Source organism: Mesoplodon densirostris, chromosome 2 (assembly GCF_025265405.1).
Source record: "Mesoplodon densirostris isolate mMesDen1 chromosome 2, mMesDen1 primary haplotype, whole genome shotgun sequence".
In the NCBI taxonomy this organism is placed as follows: Eukaryota; Metazoa; Chordata; class Mammalia; order Artiodactyla; family Ziphiidae; genus Mesoplodon; species Mesoplodon densirostris.
The window spans coordinates 34,166,417-34,172,416 of NC_082662.1; positions in this window are offsets into that span (position 1 = coordinate 34,166,417).

A 6,000-nucleotide genomic window follows, 5' to 3' on the forward strand; every position below is an offset into this window, starting at 1 on the left:
CCAACAAGCGTTTCTTCCAGTGGACCAGAAACTGTTAGGAATCCCTGAATACCATAACTAGGTTAGTTAACAGGACTGTCAGTGACGAAAATGAGTGCACAAGAATCCTAAACATTTGATGAATTCTAAAATCATAGAAGAGAGAGACAGAACAGAGACAGAAGAGCCCAAGGAAACAGAGCAAGCAGAATAGGACTTTAGAAAAATTAGTATTCTCAGAGATGAAAGAGGTTAGAGCATCATAGACGTTAATCAGCTAAAGAGCTTGGAGATCAAAAACTTAATCTGAAATAAAATATTCACTAGAAGAGGCCCTATAGCAGCATGGATGCAGGTGAAGATGAGATCAGTGAGCTGGAAGATTAAGCTGAGGAATTCTTTCAAAAGATATCCCCCAAACACAAAGATATAAAATGTTTTAAAGGAAAGTTAAGAGACAGGTCCAGAAGTTTCAACGTCCATCAAATAAGAGTTCCAGAAGAAGGGAAGATACTGGAGAAGAGAGACCTCTCAAGCAATTCTCAAAGGGATTTCCCAGAACTGATGAAACCCTCAAATGGAAAGACCTCACCAAGGACTTGGCAGAATAAAGTGAAAAAGGAATATTGTAATGAAATTTCAGAAACCAAGGATTAAGAAAAAAATCTTAAAAGCACAAAGAAAACAGATTCCCTATCAATGGAGTATATATCATGTTGACTTCAGAGTTCAGATGAAAATTTACAATCCTCATTCTAAAAATACAGTGAAGCAATAGCTTCAAATTTCTGAGAGAAAATAACATGGAACCTAAAATTCTAAACTCAACCAAATTCTCATTCTGGTTCAGGGGCTTGTCCCCTTGTGTTCCCATCCCACTTCCCAGTGTACTCATTTAATGGAAAGAGCGCAGAACCAGGTGCCAGGATTCTGGTCTTGGTATTGTTACTCAAGGCTGGGTGCCCTGGGCAAGTGTATTTGCCTCTCTGGGCATAGTTTCTTCTTCCTTAAAATGGAGGTAACATCCCTGTCTGGTGAATGTCTAATGAGACAAACAATGAGAAACGTGTGGGAACGTCTAATGCAATGACTAGAGGGAGGCTCTAAATTCTCCTTGACCCATCCCCATCCCCCTGCTCCAGGTCCTTCTTCCCCCAGTGCCCATACCCCAGGGCCGTTTGAGCTCAGTTATTGCTTGATGAACCGGTCAGCATTAGTGTTTCCTTCATGTTCAGTCCCTTTTCTGTGCGTATGCAGCAGGCTTTTCAATGGTGGGAAGATAAGAGGCTCCTTGCAGGTTCTGACGACAGCTAGACAGGGATAGAAGGTGCCTTTCAAGGATGGAGAGTGGGCACCTACATTGCCTCTATCCAGGGTGGGCCCTAATGTGCAGAGGGGCCGCCTCCACACGCTGGAGAGCCTTGCACTTTGACCCACTCCCTGGTCAGCCTGGGATTGTTTTGATGAGCTCTGCATTGGATTCTACCCAAACTATGCCCCTAACTAACCTTTGGGTGACTTTGGACAACCCTCTGGGCCTTTGGTTCTTAATTTATAAGATGGAGAAAGCTGTACTCACAGATCTCAAAGGTATCTTCCAAGTCAAAATGTCAGAGAATTTTGGACTCTCTGTTGTTGGAATCTGAGTCATAATGGCATCAAGCAAAGAGAATGCAGAACACTGAGCCCATCACTTCTCAACGGAGAGCCATGAAGAAGAAGCTGCCCTGTCTCATTCCTGTTCAACCTCCTCTTCATCATACTTCTCCCCTTGCCCCAGCTCAGCTTTCAGCTCACTTCCTTCCTCCTGTCCTGCCTCTTATCCCTATGACTTCCCTGTCTGTTCACCCTGTGCCTGCCTCAGTCACCAGCTACTCAGACCAAACTGGTCCTCTTCCTACCACATGCCCAGACTGTCTCCCTCCTCTTACCAGTTTTGCCCCTTCCCACCTCCCTGCCTGTGTCACCTCTACCCTGGCCTGTCCCCCTGCTCCTCCTCCCACCTGCCTTCCTCCTCTCCCTCTCCCCTTCATTCGCCACCCCTGCCAACTTGCTCCGCTCTTCTCCCACATGCCTCCCTTGACCCCTGCCCCTCCTCCTCACCCTGCTTCTTCCCCAACCTGCAATGGGCCTTGGGCCCAGATAAGCCGCCCCTGCTCCTGCTAGGACATCTGCCCCAACCAGCCCTCACCAGGCCTGATGATTCCCACTCTCCATCATGGGGCCTTGTGTCCCTACCAGTGGGGCACCTGGCCCATCCCAGAACTCCTGGGAATGTGGTATGCAGAATCCTGGTGACCTGGTGGACACGGGGGGTACTGGATGATGACCAGCAGGCATACAACCTGGAGGGGCACCTCCCTCAGTTAAGGGTCTTTTTCTCAAGATGGGGTTCTCAGCTACTCCCATGTCTTGGTTATCTTGCTGCCTGAGTTTAGCGCATGTCTCCATTCCCATTCCTTACATCAAATATAAATGGAGATCGTATTATTTTTATATAAGAGACTCCACAGGGAGTAAAGCTTAGGGAAAACTGCAAGTGGACTCTGAATTCTAACCCATGTGCATCTCAACACCGATGTCATGGACACTGATACACACGCAGACACACGCTGTCCTGCGCTAACAGTTCCCAGTCGCCATAACCCTGCACAGAGATCAGCTCGGTAGCATGAGGCAGGTTTGGCCTGAGGATGGTGTGAGTGGAATTCTCCTGAGACATTCTGTTCTCCTGGCCCTTTTATACAGTCCAAAACTCTTGTTTTGGAGCTCTCGGTTTGCTTCTATAACATGTCGATCAGTTGAGGTCCATTTGGCCACAGTTCATAACATGCTTTTATCATCGGCCTGGGCAAGGTCCCTTTCTTGTTCATTTAGATACTCCCTTCTATGCCCATTTCTCACTTCTACTCCCCTTATTAAACAAAAAACTCTCAAAATATTTTGACGTGTATGTGTGTGTATTCTTGCAAAATATATGGTATTATCTTGTGAGCTGTGCTGTTTTTTTAAGATTTTTTTGATGCAGACCATTTTTTAAAGTCTTTATTGAATTTGTTACAATATTGCTTCTGTTTTGTCTTCGGTATTTGGCTGGAGGCATGTGGGATCTTGGTTCCCCAACCAGGGATCGAAACCATACCCCTGCATTGGAAGGCAAAGTCTTAACCACTGGACTGCCAGGGAAGTCCCTGTGAGCTGTACTTTTAATTTTCATACATGGTATTATATGCTAGACTTTAGTCTGTTTACTGCCTTTTCACCCAGCACTCTGTTTTTAAGATCTATCTATGTGTGTGTATGTCATCTGTGCTTCTAACTTCTGCACTGTATCCCGCTGAGTGTCTCCTCCATGTTATACTCATCCACTTCCCCAGATAGATGAATACCTAGATTACCTCTAACTCTCCACCATGGCGGAGAATTCCAAAACGACCATCCTTACACAAGCTCACTTTTTTCTTTCTTTTTTTATTGAAGTATAGTTGATTTACAATGTAGTGTTAATTTCTGCTGTACAGCAAGGTGATTCAGTTATACATATATATACATTCTTTTTTATGTTCTTTTCTATTATGGTTTATCTCAGGATATTGAATATAGTTCCCTGTGTTACACAGTAGGACCTTGTTATTTATCCATTCTATATATACTAGTTTGCATCTGCTAACCCCCAACTCCCACTCCATCCCTCCCCCACCTCCCCTCCCCCTTGGCAACCACATGTCTGTTCTCTATGTCTGTGAGTCTGTTTCTGTTTCATAGATAAGTTCATTTGTGTCATATTTTAAATTCCACATATAAGTGATGTCATATGATATTTGTCTTTCTTACTTCACTTAGTATGATCATTTTTAGGTCCATCCATGTTGCTACAAGTGGCATTATTTCATTCTTTTTTATGGCTGAGTAATATTCCATTGTGTATATGTACCACATCATCTTTATCCATTCATCTGTCGATGGACATTTAGGTTGTTTCCATGTCTTGGCTATTTGTGAATAGTGCTGCTATGAACATCGGGGTCATGCCCAATTTTGATACCATGTGGGAGCTTGCTGGGATGGGAGCCCAGCACCAGGAGCACTGAGTTAAAAGGTGCTCTAGTCAATCTTCCGTTATTCACATTAAGTGTTCTTGTTAGGAGGAGAAATAGTTCATTGTATACATATATTCATAAGGCAAGTTCAGTAAACCCCCTCTGGGCCATTGATATGCCTGAGACCTAGGAATTGAAATTCTCAAACTCACAAGATTTCTTTTGGTTTTGCTGAGGTGAAGACTTTTATAACCAGCCTATATTTTACAGATTTGTGGAGTTTTGAGGCAAGTACACACATACAAATCAAGACTGTGGGCTCTCCACTCGCTCACCAGCACCTATGTAACCTACATACACCTATGTAACTACTACCACAATCCAGATATATTTAGAATGTTTCTATCATGTCCCCCAAATTCCTCTGTGATCCTTTGCAGTCAATACCATCCACCCCAAATCCTCAGGCAACACTGATTGACATTTTTCCCTATAAATGAGTCTCATGTGGTCTAGAATTTCATATGACAGTATTTACTCTTGTGTCTGGTTTCTTTCGTTCAACGTGCCATTTTTGCCATACATCTGTGCTGTTGCCTATATCAGTAGTTCTTTCTATTTAGTGCTGAGTGGTATCCCATCACACTAATCTTCCACAAATTACTTTTCCATTGCACCTGTTGCAACAGTTATCAATTTGTTGCCTGTCAGCTCCAAACCTACCGGTCAATACCTGCTCTGGGATAGTTGGATATCCCCCTTTTCGCGTTTCTCCTTTGCAGTGAGTACAATATTAAGCTGTGTCAGTAGATGGCGCTGTGGAGGAACACTGCAGGAAGAAGAAACTTTTCCTGGATCCAGTGTGCTTCTGTTTGCTTCTCTACCTCCACCTGCACTGCTGCCAGAGGCATGTCCATGGGAGCATCCATTAATGTTATGTCCCAGCTGTGTGTCCAGAACATGCCTGTGAGCTCACAGCCCCAGGCCTAGCCTCGTGTCCACCTCGCTGGAGCTTCCCATGGCAGAGTCTGTGCACCTCGGGCATCATCCTGCTGATGAGCAGGCCTCTGATTTCCCTATGCACCAACCTGCCAGCCTCCACACCAGCTCCCTGGAAGGCTGTTTCCAGTGACCCTCCAGACATGGGCACACACATCCTAGGACTTCATCACGCAGCCTGCAAGTAGGTTCCTGACTCAGACTCTCTCAAGGTGCTCCCTGCCAGCCAGTACCCCAGAGGGATGTTTCCTAATTGCCTGGAGGCTATGGACCAGGCCTGGCTTGGGCTCCTGGCACACCTCACATCGCATTACAAATTTTTCAACAAGCTTTGAATTACTGATTGAAGGAGAGGGCCCCTTCCAATCTGTTCTTTCCTTGGACACTCCCTCAGCTTTAGAATATTCTGCAGATTTCACTTTAAACCTTCTACAGTGATAGAGTTGATCATTTTTAACATTAAAATTTCCTTGTTCACTGGACAGCTACATGTAAAAGAATGAAATTAGAACACTCCCTAACACCATACACAAAAATAAACTCAAAATGGATTAAAGACCTAAATATAAGGCCAGACACTATCAAACTCTTAGAGGAAAACATAGGCAGAACACTCTATGACATAAATCACAGCAAGATCCTTTTTGACCCACCTCCTAGACAAATGGAAATAAAAACAAAAATTAACAAATGGGACCTAATGAAACTTAAAAGCTTTTGCACAGCAAAGGAAAACATAAACAAGATGAAAAGACAACCCTCAGAATGGGAGAAAATGTTTGCCAATGAAGCAACTGACAAAGGATTAATCTCCATAATTTACAAGCAGCTCATGCAGCTCTGTATCAAAAAAACAAAAAACCCAATCCAAAAATGGGCAGAAGACCTAAACAGACATTTCTCCAAAGAAGATATACAGATTGCCAACAAACACGTGAAAGGATGCTCAACATCACTAATCATTAGAGAAATGCAAATCAAA